A 16,307-nucleotide genomic window follows, 5' to 3' on the forward strand; every position below is an offset into this window, starting at 1 on the left:
AAAAAACACCAATTTAAAGACACTGAACGATGCGAATAGATTGTAACATTGTAGTCAGAGAGGAAAGTGCGAGGCAGTTCATCTAGAGAGAAACAGACCTGAGTTCGTTGACCTTTTACATCTGTATTACGAGAAGAAAAAGCAGTGTATTAGTGATGATGTTCCCAGACAGCTGAAACTTCCAACTAATTAACCGTGCATTTAATTACAAAATGTAATATAGGCCTTTTCTATTCATTTAAGTTTACCCTATCGTCCCCGTTAATCTGCAGGATTATTTCACTTCCATTCTATATAAGGTAAGCCTGAGAATTTAAGAATATAAAAAATTAATAAAATATTTTCTAACGTCATAGCATTTTTTAATGTTTTCAACACCAGTCCATTTCATTTAGTCAAAAATACATTATAAATACACTTGTAAATTTGGGAGTGTTTAGTTAGAGGCATATTAGCTTATAAGACCTATAATGCCGAAGTGTCCTATTTTTTATGCTGATCATATGGTCACCCTACTACTGCTACTGCTACACTTGTTTTCATTTATTATTATTATTATTGTTATTATTATTATTATTATTATTATTATTATTATTTGTATATTGTTCTTGTATTTCTGTATTTTTGCTTTTGTATTTCTATCGTTCTAATACTGGTTGAATGGAAGAGAAGGTTTTATGGCCTTAGCTCTGCCAGTAGAAATAAATCTACTACTACTACTATTACTACTAGCCTACTACTACTACTACTACTACTACTACTACTACTACTACTACTACAACTACTAGAGCTACTACAACTACAACTATAATTACTACAACTACTACTACTACTACTACAACTACAACTACTAGAGCTACTACAACTACAACTATAATTACTACAACAACAACTACTACTACTACTACTACTACTACTACTACTACTACTGCTGCTGCTGCTGCTGGGTGAGCACCGTCCCATACACTGGCCGAAATTTCATGAGAAAATACTACTTAGTCCTCAGTTGTTTAAAATTAGGTTGTTTAGAAATATTGTAAATGCAAAGAATTAGTTTTAGGTATAATTTTTATTTATTATTATTATTATTATTATTACTACTACTACTATTATTTTACACAGTCATTACTTTATTTTTCCATTAACACTTATATCTAGGTAATTGCCATTGTCTCAATGTAACACGTGCTGTGCTGATCATACTAATTCTACTATTCCTTTAGTTGTGAGATTATATTCATATGTATTAACTCTTTATTTTAAGTTAATACTTGTATACTAGAATGTAGGCTATTTTCCTGTTAGTGATTATGTATTCAGTCTCTCTTTTATTATATATATTTTTTATTATTATTATTATTTTAAAGTTAATACTGATTGTGTATATGTATTAAATCTCTCTTTTTTACTTAATTATGTTTATTATTATTTTTAAGTTAATATTTGTATACCGGTATGTATTTTTCTGTATGTGATTTGATCCTGGTTGAGTGGAAGAGAAGGCCTGATGGCCTTAATTCTGCCAGGGAAAATAAAACTATTATTATTATTATTATTATTATTATTATTATTATTCCTATAGCGTAGGAATTATCTTTTTTCGGTGTCTCTGTGTGAGGGGTCATACATTTTGGAAACCCCTGGACTAGGCAATATAAGTTTCCGGCAGTTACACGTGGCGTTTCTTTCTTCTTGTTGGCAACACTGTTGTCCTAGATGCCGCACAATAATAATTTGTGTACATTCCTTTATTATTTTGTTAATTTGAACAGCGTTGTATGTACCGTTGTTTTACTGTTTCCCAAAGTTTTGTTAATAATTGAGGTCGTTGTCTTCTGGAATCCTTGTTCTTGGAGTGAAGACAAGTACATAACTTAAGTATGGTGCGAATGTGAATAAATGTAATGAGCTGAGAATTTTCTCCCGAGTCATTCACTGTTTATGAAGTATGGATGTCTTTATATGACATTATCTGTAGATACCAACGACTGCTTTGGCTTGACGCGATTATGTCACCAAATCAGTCGAATCAAGGTCCACTGCAGTAACTCTGTCACAGCTGTCATGCGATAACAGAAGACAAACGATAGCACTGACCATGCAAGACGAACAAAGTTGTCTTTTATACACACTTACAAAGTTATGCTTTGTAGCAAGTTGAAAGAAGTTATTAGGCTGCGGAAATGTTGGTATTGTGGGGGGAAGGGGGGAATCAGATTGTGATTTTTACAGCAGGACGATGAGAGGGAATGCCGGACATCTGTGTACACCGGATCGAACCCCCGTCCTCGAATCCCCCGTTATAATATTTACGAGGTCCTCGACTCAGGCCACAGCTGAGGAGATTTTGTATACCGTATTGTAATCGTATTTCCAACAAACAAACAAGAAATAATTGCAATTATTAAAAATCTGAAGTAAAAAAACTCCTCAGGATATGATGAAATAACAAGCAAAATATTAAAAGCGAGTTCACATATTATAGCTGGACCACTATAGTACATTATGCAACGAGCCTATAATGGTAGCAATTAAGACGCGAGTATGTTTATGAAACTCGCTTGCGCTCGTTTCATAATTTTCATACGAGCGTCTTAATTACAATTATAGGCAAGTTTCATACGACTTTTTAAGCTCGACCATATTTCTACCTTGAAATTATTCATAAGTAATCATGTTATTCTTATGTGACTGGGGAGCGGAACTGAACTTGTGCAATCTCGTAAATTGTGATATGTGCGCAGACGCGAAAGTATTAATTTTTTCGAGGAACAAATGTCATTGACCTTGATATAATCTAGAGAGTAAAATGAACATTAATCTTGATATAATCTTGAAATTGATTTAGACATTGAAAAACGAGATGACAAATTGAATTTTTTTGAATATTACTTACAATTAATGTTAATTATTATAGTAACAGAACATAACCTTCTGCGACAGTATTGGATTTCCAGCCTCCGTGACGTTTCGCTAGTTGTCTTTCGATTGCATATCCGAGAATAATCGATACTTGCGCTTTCATATTGCCACAATGGCGTTTTCTGATTGGAAGACCTGAACTTTAATGAATAGGTGTACTTTAATGAGGTCCATTAAAAGGCTGCTACCAGGTGTATAATTACTACATTTCGGCATGGTCGAGCATAAAGTTATTTGTGTAAATATTCAAAGTTCAATTATGTATTCCCCGAGAGATTAAAATATTCAGTGGCTGTTCCTATCTTCAAAAAGGGAGAAGCAAAGTCTCCAGAAAATTACAGACCCATATCACTTCTACCAGTCTTCTCCAAAATCTTTGAAAAAATCATGTATAAAAGATTATATCATCATCTAGAAAGATACAAGATTTTAGTGCCAGAACATTTTGGATTTAGGAAAAATAAAGGCAAGGAAAATGCAACATTTAGTTTAACTGACAAAATTCTGGAGGCAGTTAATAAAAAATTACAAGTTGGAGGGATTTTCTGTGATTTATTCAAAGCATTGACTGAATAAATCATATAATGCTGCTACAGAAACTAGATTATTATGGAATTAAAGGCGTTGCACACCATTGGTTTCACTCATATCTCATAGAATGGAAACAGAACGTCGAAAACAATACAACTATGAAATCTACCTCGACATGGGAACTATTAATAATGGAATTTCTCATGGATCCCCTACTTTCTCTAGTGTTCATAAATGATCTTGCCCCCCTAATAAAAGATGTAGGTCATCCCATATTATTTGCAGATGACACAAGTATAGTAATTACAGCTAATAAGTCCAACACATTCCATTCTTCAGCAGAGGTAATTCTCTTCAATATATGTGACTGGTTCTCAGTCAATAAATTAGTATTAAATTGTAACAAAACTAACATAATTCAATTTAAGTCCTGTCCAAATTCAACCTTGCAAATTTCAAGCGCAATAATTTACAAATAGGTCCCTATTAGAAACAACAACCACAACCAAATTTCTTGGCTTAAAATTTATAATGTGTTAAATTGGAAAAATCAAATTAAAGAAATTACCTCCAAACTAAATTCAGCATGTTTTGCTATTAGATCTATGCAAAAGATAGTAAATAACAATACCTTAAGAACAATATACTTTGCGTACTTCCACTCGGTATTGAGTTTTGGAATAATATTCTGGGAAAATTCCACAGATAGTAACAGTATAATCCTATTACAAAAAAGTGTAATTAGAATAATAGTAGGTGCCAAATTTAGTGAATTGTGTAGGACTATTTAAAAAAACTACAAATATTGCCCATGGCTTGTCAGTATATCTTTTTATTAATAATCTTCCTCGTATGTAATCGTGAAAACTTTGTAACTAATTCAACAGTTCATAGCATAAATACTCGTCAAAAATGACTTTCATGCTCCATCGGCAAGTCTATTGTGTTATCAAAAAGGAGTGCGTTATATGGCAGTAATAGCCTCTCTATCGATATAAAAAATGAAACTCAAAACATAATATCATTTAGGGCCAAATTAAAGAAGTACTTAATTTCTTACGCCTTCTATTCTGTAGGTGAATTCATGACATTCAACAATGCTTCATGAAATTAATACTAAAACTTTGTGTTGTACTAGTACTGTCATCCTCTGAGGAGTTTAATGCCGAGAGGAATGCGGTTCCGACTAGCCTAGCGCGGTACTGGAGTGGGAGGGAACAGTGACAGCGACAGTCTGGAAGGAAGTACAATCATACTGAAAACATTCGTCCAATTTACGAGAGTAGTATGCCTATTAGTTTTCTAACGTATTTTTGGCGAGATAGAGTTACAACCATTCGTACTTACGTGTTCAGAGAAGGAAAGTATTGTAGAAAATTGTATTTATTTATTTATTTATTTATTTATTCTGGTGAAGTTAAGGCCATCACAGCACCAGAAATACAAATACAATAAAATAAATAAAAAGAAAAGTCATAATAAAACTACAATAATATAAATGAGAAGCAGAATCATACTATAAAATTTAGTGATTAGTAGAATTGAATTAAATTTGTAAAGTAATCAACTTAAATATACTGTACTGTTGAACTCATGTGAGAAGTACGAGTAAAACTACTTGATTTGAATTTTAAAATATCACCAACAAATGATTTTCGCATGGCATTATAGGAATCTGTTTTTCACGATACCAATCACACATATACTAAACTTCCAATAGAATAAAACCAAAAACTTTTCCACAGCATGTTTCCTTAAAAATGACTTGTTACGGTGAAATATATAATATGAGTAATTCATATAATATTAACATAGCTAACATCAGGGAGATATTTGAGCAAAAATTGCAACAATATATTTAATATATTAATAACAAAACTATATAGGTCTAGGTAAACAATATGTAGCCTATATGAAATATTCACACACTACTACAAACTGAAGACTGCATATTTTTGGACGATTAATACTTCCCACTCCGCTCGGCTCGGCTTGTCTGTAGCAACAAAAGAATCTACCTGCAACCCCCCGCACCGATGGCAAGAATACCTCAGGTCCCAGCGCTAAAATCGTCGGAGGAAGACAGTACACTATATTGTAAATCTCTTCTGTGTATATTTCAACTAGACTGTGACTATAAATTGAGACTTTATAGTAGTATTAAGTTTTTTTTACTTGTTCCATATGCTAGTTGTGAAGCAATGTATGAATACCATGGAATGTTAATAAATACAATACAATACAAAGTAAGATACAAAAGCATCGCTGTATAATTCGGCCTTGCGAGAGTTTCGTTGCAGAATCGTGCTTAGCTGCGAATGCTTTCAGTTTCCAGACAATTGAGTTGGTGTGTTTGGTGCTCTCCACTAGGTTAAGTGGTCTAAGACATCCTCAGCCCTCCTACGCAGCCGACGTGTCAACAACCCTTTTTGAGGCGTTCGGATGTCGAAAGCTAGTCTCTTCACACACGAGATAAGTGGATTATCGTTCTTTGACTCTTCTCAAGTTCGAAATGAAATGAGTTGATATATAAGTGGACAGAGGCTTTTAGTTTTGTTGTTTGTATGATTTTGCAAGACTTAGCTGGAACTACCGGATGAGAATTATGAGCTCCCGGGTTCGATTCATGGCGGGAAAATGGAAATTTCTCCGTCTTTCACAGAAACACTAGCTAAGTTTTCCTCCTCGATTTATGTTCATTTTGCATTCCCTATAAGATGAATTTGCTTCTTAAGCACGTTGCAGCGAAAAACCCCAATTCTTTGCATATTAATATAGCGACGCACCCAAGTACATATGATATTTCCGTGCAGGAATTCTGCGTTACCATATGACGAATGATGGGTGGAATGGAGAAAAATTCTCTCCGGCACCGGGATTCGGGTTCGAATCCCGGTGCCGGAGAGAATTTTTCTCCATTCCACCCATCCTTCGTCATAATTATGATAACGCAGAATTCCTGCACGGAAATATCATACGTACTTGGGTACGTCGCAATAATGATACGCGTAAGTAATCACTTAGTGATTCAAGACGGCGCTTATTCCGTCAGATCCCGGCCACTTAGTCACTCGTAATGAGTGCACCTCTGTACATAGTGTTGGACATTGTATCACTGTCACATATTCTGTGACACAGTACATGTGGGTAAGCCACCAAAGGGGAACAGAGAGGTAGAACTTAAACTGAGAGGGATTCAATCCTGCATCGGAACTGGAATCCGGTGTGGCTTAGTGGATAAAGCGTCAGCACGTAGAGCTGAAAACCCGGGTTCGAGTCCCGGTGCCGGAGAGAATTTTTCTCCATTCCACCCATCCTTCGTCATATTAATGTAGGCCTAGGCCTAATAGTAGTAATAGCAATAATGATAATAATATAATAATACTTACAGTAAATATAATATAGGCCTAGCCTAATTAAGGAAATTTGCTCCAAGACATCAACAAATATGGAGGGTAGCTGCGAATATATTGAATAAGCAGTCGTGGACAGCCGATAAGGGGTGGTCCTCCAGCTTGGGGGTTGGGCGAAGGGCTAACAACCCATCACCGTAAAAAACAGCTTGTTACGAATCCCTACAATAAGCCTCGGAACAGGACTGAATCTTGCACAGGATAGGGACCGCTGGCGGGCTTATGTAAGGGCGGCAATGAACATTCGGGTTCCTTAAAAGCCATTTGTAAGTAAGTAAGATACCAACAAAAATCAATTTGCTGGCTATCAGTATTTGAATATGATTCTCCGCCGTGGAAAGCCAGTAAACTCCTTAAGTTGGACTGAAATATATAAAAAAATTAATATGTCGAACTAAGAAAATATACATAGTACATACATAAGTATTCTGCCCATGGGCAGGTCTTTCACTGCAAACCCAGCATTCTCCAATCTTTCCTATTTTCTGCCTTCCTCTTAGTCTCCACATATGATCCAAATATCTTAATGTCGTCTATCATCTGATACCTTCTTTTGCCCCGAACTCTTCTCCCGTTCACCATTTCTTCCAGTGCATCCTTCAGTAGGCAGTTTCTTCTCAGCCAGTGACCCAGCCAATTCCTTTTTCTCTTCCTGATCAGTTTTAGCATCATTCTTTCTTCACCCACCAATACAACTTCATTTCTTATTCTGTCTGTTTACTTCACAATTTCCATTCTTCTCCATATCCGCATTTCAAATGCTTCTATTAATTTCTTTTCATTTCGTCGTAGTGTCCATGTTTCTGCTTCATACAATGCCACATTCCACACAAAGCACTTCACTAGTCTCTTCCTTAGTTCTTTTTCCAGAAGTCCGCCGAAGATGCTCTTTTTTCTATTAAAAGCTTCCTTTGCCATTGCTATCCTCCTTTCTGGCTGCAGCTCATGTTACTGCTTATAGTATACCCCAAGTATTTGAAGCTGTCCACTTGCTCTACTGCCTCATTTAGAATTCGCAAGATTACTTTCTTGATTTTTCTTGCGACAACCATGATCTTCGTCTTGTTTGCATTCATCTTCATTCTATACTGCTCACAGCTATCATTTAGCTCCAGTAGCAATTCCCTTAGTATCATCTCCTCTTCTTAAGAAAATGTAAAGGAAATTAATATTTCTATATTCTACAGCAATATGTACAGGATATCCTGGAATTACCGTAAAATACTTCAGGATAATGTAGTCTGTGTTAAACTACATCGATTTAATCCTATATATATATATATATATATATATATATATATATATATACGTGCCAAGACTAACGGTTAGGGAGAAATTACTGGGAGAAAAATTGAAACATCTTACTCTTCCACGTACTATACTTGACAACTCTAGTATTGTTAATGCGTCTACATTAAGAAGGATAAATAACCTCAGTAATTTGTCGTGTATAATTAGTTTATTTTCTTATTGAGTTTGTGCTTAATGTGAAAAAATATATTAGAACAGTACCAAGATACTGCATTTTTAATAATGTAGGCCTATCATATATCATTGTTCCAAAACGTAGAAATACGATACGTGTATAATACCTTACTCTATTTAAAAAGTTCGCCTATCAATGTTTCCCCAACCTTTAGACTTCGGTCATAGGCACATCGTATTAAAACGATGTAACTTCCATATCCTGAAGTATTTTATATGCCTTCTTGGACACCTTGTATTATATTTCAGGTTTTTGTAATCATAGCTTTTGGTGTGAAATTGGAGATTTATTGAGAGAAAGTCCTTGAAACCAGGAAAAGGATCGTGGGAAGAAGCTCAGAAGTGCAATTCCTCTGATATGGGTGTGTTTCAGCGCCAGACTCTACAGTCTATTCACTGCACTTCTTCGTGATTACACGCATAAGTTAACTACAGTCAGGAATTTCCAGCATTGGAGTTACTACGTCCATAAAGCACAGAAACCCCTTGAACAGATGTTCAAGATTGATATCTGGAAGATGGAAAAATATACAAAAAGAGCTGCGTTCCCACATAACTGAAATAGTTGGAGCTTGCATGCAGGACGGGAAACATTCCTCGCCGTATAAAAGGGAACTTGCCGCGTGTATTATTCGGACGGCTTATCATCACCGTCGTTAAAGAGGTGATAATATTTAAAGAAGATATTTACCATGCAACCTCTGAAATGGGGACGATGACGGACAGAGATTGTCATGCGGAGGTTTTCACAACTGCCAGGAAACATGTGACGGACGGAGAGTGTTGTCAGATCCGTAGTGCAGATATGGTTTGTATCAACATTACAGAAGATAAAACATTACAAAAGAAAGATCCTTATTAGCGTCGTGCATTACAGGCGCTATGTTCGGTTCAATTTGTCTAGTAGGGCGAAGTTCGATATTCGCCGATGTTCGCTCTACAGAAGGAAGCCTGTCGTGTTTGTTCCATATTATTGTGATATACTGAAGTACGTATGATATTTTCGTGCAGGAATTTTGCATTACCATATGATGAAGGATGGCTAGAGGGGAGAAAAATTCACTGTCACACATCTGTGACACAGTACATGAGCGCTGGAAACTAAGAGGTGGAACTTAAACTGAGAGGATTCAACCCGGCATCAGAACTGGAATCCGGTGTGGCTTAGTGGATAAAGCGTCAGCACGTAGAGCTGAAAACCCGGGTTCGAGTCCCGGTTCCGGAGAGAATTTTTCTCCGCTCCACCCATCCATCACGTGTTTGTTCCACCTTGTTATAAAAATATTCGCTGTCCTCCATTCCCACCCCTTCGTGTTTTAACCGCTTACGAATTTTAGCACAGATTAGTTTTTCATATGAAATAGCCGAAGACGAAGATTGTAATGTCTTGGTTGCGTCTCTCATGTTCGAACATTTCAGGACACTATAAACCCTATATGATTATATCGCGTGTCGAGAATATTGTACGAAATGTAAATATAAAAATTGGAAATTTATCGTGTGAAGAGGTGGAGAAGTTCAAATATCTTGGAGCAACAGTAACAAATATAAATGATACTTGGGAGGAAATTAAATACAGAATATATATGGGAAATGCGTGTTATTATTCCGTTGAGAAGCTTTTATCATCCAGTATGCTGTCAAAAAAATCTGAAAGTTAGAATTTATAAAACAGTTATATTACCGGTTGTTCTTTATGGTTGTGAAACTTGGACTCTCACTTTGAGAGAGGAACATAGGTTAAGGGTGTTTGAGAATAAGGTGCTTAGGAAAATATTTGGGGCTAAGAGGGATGAAGTTACAGGAGAATAGAGAAAGTTACACAACACAGAATTGCGCGCATTGTATTCTTCACCTGACATAATTAGGAACATTAAATCCAGACGTTTGAGATGGGCAGGGCATGTAGCACGTATGGGCGAATCCAGAAATGCATATAGAGTGTTAGTTGGAAGGCCGGAGGGAAAAAGACCTTTAGGGAGGCCGAGACGTCGATGGGAAGATAATATTAAAATGGATTTGAGGGAGGTGGGATATGATGATAGAGAATGGATTAATCTTGCACAGGATAGGGATCAATGGCGGGCTTATGTGAGGGCGGCAATGAACCTCCGGGTTCCTTAAAAGCCAGTAAGTAATTAAGTAAGTAATCCGTATCACAAAGATGACATAATAATTTATCATTAAACCGATGGTATTTAAGTAAAAGGGCTTAACTCTCATTTTTAAATATGACTTTTTTTGCTATAATTAGTGTAATTAGTTAAAATTTAATTACAAAACGTGAAGATATGTTTTTTGACAATTATGTTTACATGCCCTCACATAAAGTGCCAATAATAATGTGTTAAAATTTAATTGTAGCTGTTTCAGAAAAAAAAATGTATTTTGTGGGATAAGCCCTTTTACCTGAACACTATCGAAACGTTTTGCACAGTTCAGTTCCCTTACTGTGTTACCAATAATACACTCCTCAAAATAAAAACGTTGTCATGTTTTTCTATTGTTATATTTCTAGTACAGAAAATAATATGTACAAAATTAATTAAACAGAAAAGTACCTCGTAGTTTATTACCAACTCCTACAAGAGAAAACTCAAATCAAACGTTTAGTCCACATGTTAAGAACAAATAGAGTTGAAGGTGTCTAAAATGAAAATGAAACTTGTAAACATTGTAAAGCAAAAATGTTTTCTTTTCTTGTCTATTCAGTGTCAATAATGTATGTTTCCTCCTCTTTCTCGAATTACGGCAGCACAGAACACTAGTCAATTAAAGAAATTACACTTCTGAATAGTTCATGCTGTGTTTGTAATTTTTTACCCGGAAAACTAAAGAAAAAAGGTATTTTAGTAACAACTTCAAATTAATGTAACTCTGAAAATATTGCGATTAGAACAAATGTTTATATGATATTTTTTTGCTCAGAATGTCTTCGGAAGTAAGGTCCGTAAGTAACGATAAATTCTCGTGAATCACTCTGTATATAATATATGCACACACATATGGCTTTATCTCAAAGCACTCACCAGCCCTAAGATAATGTTGAAAATGTTGACTTTACGGTGTACGACATTCATACAATTGAGAAATTTGCGGAGGAAATCCTTTATAGTCCGATACAATTCCTGTCTAGATATGGAAGACATTTCTTGTTATGTGTTTCCCTGTACACTTTCAGTCTTACTAATAAGCCGTGTAGCCTATAGGCTAGTTTTTATACGAGACTTATGCAGAGTTGGGACAGAACACGTTACTAATAAACCATGCATAAGCGATTATGTATAAACAGTCTGTAACTATACATGAGAATTGCTTTGCAGTAATTATATTATACTCGTACAGGAAACCCTTTGTTTAAATATAGAGAAAAAATGGCCGCCCCTCTAACAGCTGTTCGTATCGATTGTTATTTTATGATGATGGTTGCCTTGTAACCACAGAAGAACAAACCAAAGAGCACAAAATAATTAGAATAATATAGATGTAGTTTACTCTTCGACCAAAATATAGCGTGGTAATCGACCAGGCCCATTTGGACTATCGATACATAGCGCGGCTCACTAGTGCACACTATCGGATATAATATAGAACCTCAGTTATTCTATTATCTTTTGTAATCAAATAATGACGAAACTATGACGTAGCTGTGTAACAATTTTACTGTTATACATGACCTATATAATAATTTAGTAAGGAATTTACACACGACTTATAAACGAGTTATTCATTGTGTTAGTATGAGACAGTTACATGTCTGTATAAGAGCTTTTATTAGTAAGACCATTTTGTCTCTACTTCTCCGAAGATAAAATCAAAGGTTTAAATGCAGGGATTGAAATGAAAGCAGATTTTTGTGAATTAATGTGCCATCTGTCTGAGAAATTAAAAAACGTTATACTGTAGTATTCTAAGTAAAATTTGATCATACAATAACAAAATAAAGCACATGACGACGAAACTGGAAGTATAACATAAATACGAATAGAAATATATATCATCACACCGAGTATGTAGTTTATGTATGTCTGTCTGTGAAGGCTATAGCGATTTCTCCCAGAATATTTGACGGATTTTCTTCATATTCAATTACTACGATATAATTGATTGTGCAGTGAGGCACATGACATAACTATTTCCACTTAAAAATATGTTTGATTGCCTGAAGAAATGTAACACAAAAGGCGACTTGCTCCGATATTCCATAACGATTTTATTTTTATTGCATCTGATGTGAGTGAAGTGCAGAATGCATGGCAAAGGAATAATTGGGGGAGAATTTAGACACTATCTGCAGAATTGTACTGTACTGTAATGAATACATCGTGTTTGAGATACAGATCTACTCGTATAACTGTCACAGGAATGCATGGAATGTGTTTCGGGCGTCTTCAACCCCATGCAACTGTAACCCTGCAATGTAAGCAAGGGCCTGTCTCAGGTAGCCAGTGGAAGGGATCATTGTCATTGAAGGAGCGTAGTAGAGAACTATAGACTACTGAGTAGGTGTGATTGTAAAGATGGGCTAAAAATTTACGCGTGACAAAGTTAGTACTTCTTGGCGTCAAATGCTATATACAGCTCCTACCAAAAGTTTAAGGACATCTCTTCAAAAGTGATTTTTCACTTCTGTCGTTATATTTACGTGAAACCCTTGATGTTTATACAGGGATCAAATGCCTGTCAAAAATGAAGTTTGTTTTACTACAAACCCAATCTCTCTATCTTCAAAATGTGGATTATACAGGGTGTTTCAGAAATACTTTGACAAACCTTGGGGACATGTTCCTTACAACAAAACAAGAAAAAAAATCATATAAACATATGTCCGAAAATCCTTAGATTTTTTTAGTTATTAATGAAAGAACATAATGAAACATCTGTTAGATATTGACAGCTTGGTAGCAAGTGTTGCAACTTTAATCAATTCAGAAATTCATAACAATAAAATTTTACGTTCAACGCGTTTCGAGGTACAATCCAACAACTTAACTTAAGTTTGTAATATTCATTTTGTTAGATAATTGAATCGTGTTGTCGATACAAGTCTACTGATGCACCCATTGTATCCTAGATGGCTGTGTGTTGCCAAGGAGACTTATTTACTACAGGAGAACTTTTTCAATATTTCATTATGTTCTTTCATTAATAACTAAAGAACTAAGGATTTTCGGTCATATGTTTATATTAACTTTTTTTTTCTTGTTTTGGTGTGAGGAACATGCCCCCAAGGTTTGTCAAAGTATTTCTGAAACACCATCAATTACAATTTTTTTATTATGAAAACTTCTAGAAAAATTACATTTTTTGTAGGGAAAAAATTAACTACTCCAGAATGTGTACTTAGAAGAGTTAATTTCGGGATAGAGTTAGACAAAGGGGGGAAAGGAACTGGGCAACTTACTCCATTATCTCCTGGCTTAGTTGCCTCATAAGTGGTGTGATATTGATATCACTTGAGGGGTTCAGACTTGTCTTCGGACAGTTGACTAAACATGAGACATCTGAAATGTTTCTTGTGCAATTATTACATTTTGCTTTAAAAAATTGTTCCGCTCTTTCGCGCATTATAATCCAAATATTTCTCCTTTTTCCATTAGGAAGAATTGTAATTTTCTAAAATTCTCATGTGTTTGAATTTCGCGAAAAATTGACCCGGCACCGCCACTGCCACTTACGTCATAACATTGGGAATTGTTAATACTGGTCAATCAACTTATTCCCTACATTTTAGTAATCAGCTGCGCAGTTTGCTACAGATGTGGGAAGGTTAGATTTCTTCCTTGAAAAACTGAAAATGGGTCGAAATTCAGTGGCTGTGGACGTGAAGTGACAGATTATTGGGATGTGGAAGAATGACTGGAGATAATATCTAACTCTGTCCCAAAATTCGTTAGTCTAGTTAGACTCATTCTGAAGTAATTAATTTTTTCCTATACAAAATGTGATTTTTCAGTAACATTTCATAACAGAATTTTTTTTTATATAGTCCACATTTTGAAAGCTAGAGAGATTGATTTTGCAGTAAAAAATAATTTTTCACAGACATGTGATCCCTGTATAAACATCACATAATTGTAAGGACAGAAGTGAAGCATCTCTTTTGAAGGGATGTCCTTAAAGTTTTGGTAGAACCTGTACATGAAATTATTCGAAAGTTGACTGCGTATAAATCAATACAAACGAGATGAACTGGATAGTATATATGTAGTATGAACTAGAAGACAATAGGCTACGTTTTAATTTATATCTAAAGTATAGGCTAAAGTTGTCTAATGCCGTGATACCCCTAATCCCGTGATACTTCTTTTAAACTGAATGTCAGTCAAAGCTTTGCCATTCGATCATAGCGCCAGACATCTTTCTCGAAAGAGTGCATCTTCCAGCTACTTTTGAGACATGGGTGAACTTTCAAGCAAGATACCAAATCTCGTGAAAAAAAAAAAAAAAAAAAAAAAAAAAAAAAAAAAAAAAAAAAAAAAAAAAAAACGTATCGCGGCATTAAGCAACTTTACCCTACATATTGAAATGATATATTTTTTTAACCACATATTGAAATAACAATGATTGGCAGCACATACCTAGCACCACACAACTCTGCAGCGCATCTCCGATATCAGCAGTGACTTAGAGGAGGACTGCTTTACACACTGCACAAGATTGCGAACTTCGTCCGTGGTAGCACCGTACGAAACCTGTTTCATAACCAGCTGGACCACTGCGGTGTAACAATGCTGCTCAAATTCTTAGGAATGTAATCTCCCATGTGACCAGTTTGCAGTTGACGTTGTCATTTTAGTTTAAACGCTGTACTTAATAGTCTTGTATTTTAGTAGGATGATGCAAGTCAGTCCACCTTAATGGGTTTCATTAGCAGCAATTTTTTTTTATATCATTGGGCGGATAAGGTCAAGCTACGAGATGCTCATGCAAGAGGCAGTCGCTTGGGAGTTAGATGTGACAGTGTCACAGTGCGATGGTTATTACCGGTGTTACACAGTTGGGATATTCGCATTCAGGGAGGACGATGACGTCATGGTGGTGATGGAGAGTGAACGTCGTGATGATTATGTATGTATGTATGTATGTATGTATGTATGTATGTATGTATGTATGTATGTATGGGCTATTCCATATGAAATCGATCAGTAAAAAACCTCGCATTTTTTTTATACTCTAATTTTTTCCCTACTTATACAAGGTGCTGAGGAGAGTGCATTTTCAAAAATATACTATCGAAAGTCAAACTGTTTTCGTACTATTGAGCGACAAATTTAGCGTATTTTATAAAAACAAGCCTCTTTCAGCGCTCAGAACTCTGGAACCGTTTACTGCAGAACATTGAACGAGAGCTCATTTTGAAGCTGACATTTGGTAGGTTATGATAAGAAGTAATTCTTATTTTTATTGTATACAGAGAGACAGATAATCTGATTTTACTTACTTTTAGGCTTTTTGCCAATTTGTAAAAATGTAAAAAATATTGAGAAAAAACCTTGCATTATTAAGAGGGATTCGGCATTGTTTGCTTAGTGGCTCGGCAATAAGTTTCGAGGGTATTAAATAAATTATTTTCACACGGCTAGACTTGAACGGCGCAGTACCGCACGCACTGGCCGAGAGCTGAAGATAACGAGCGTTGGGCGTTATTTTACTCCTGTGTTTATGAAAACTTGTGATATAGCTAGCCAGCTATGCGCTACTAGACGAAACATTACGTGTTTGTCTCCTGGCCTTGCTTGTCTCGGCTAGCTCCTGCCTCACAGTCAGCTGGTTACTTCACGCGCGTACTATTTATTTTCTTTATTTACTATTTTCAATACTTTCTTATCAACGGTGCACCAGTAAAAAATATGTGTTTATTTGTACTTTCAATGCGGAATCTAATCATGTATTTTAAAAATATTTTTTCGTGGTCAAAGGCGTCTTAATGAAGAAAAATCTAAATTTCTCCAT

At 35.5% G+C, this 16,307-nt stretch overlaps 1 protein-coding gene across 5 annotated transcripts in view; it reads left to right on the plus strand.

The window, feature by feature from the left end:
* The window catches only part of Sulf1 (Extracellular sulfatase Sulf1), a 651,379-nt gene that overhangs the window by 104,159 nt on the left and 530,913 nt on the right, over positions 1-16,307 (plus strand). The window lies entirely within an intron of this gene.

The sequence above is a fragment of the Periplaneta americana genome, chromosome 7 (genome assembly GCF_040183065.1).
Source record: "Periplaneta americana isolate PAMFEO1 chromosome 7, P.americana_PAMFEO1_priV1, whole genome shotgun sequence".
Lineage (NCBI taxonomy): Eukaryota > Metazoa > Arthropoda > Insecta > Blattodea > Blattidae > Periplaneta > Periplaneta americana.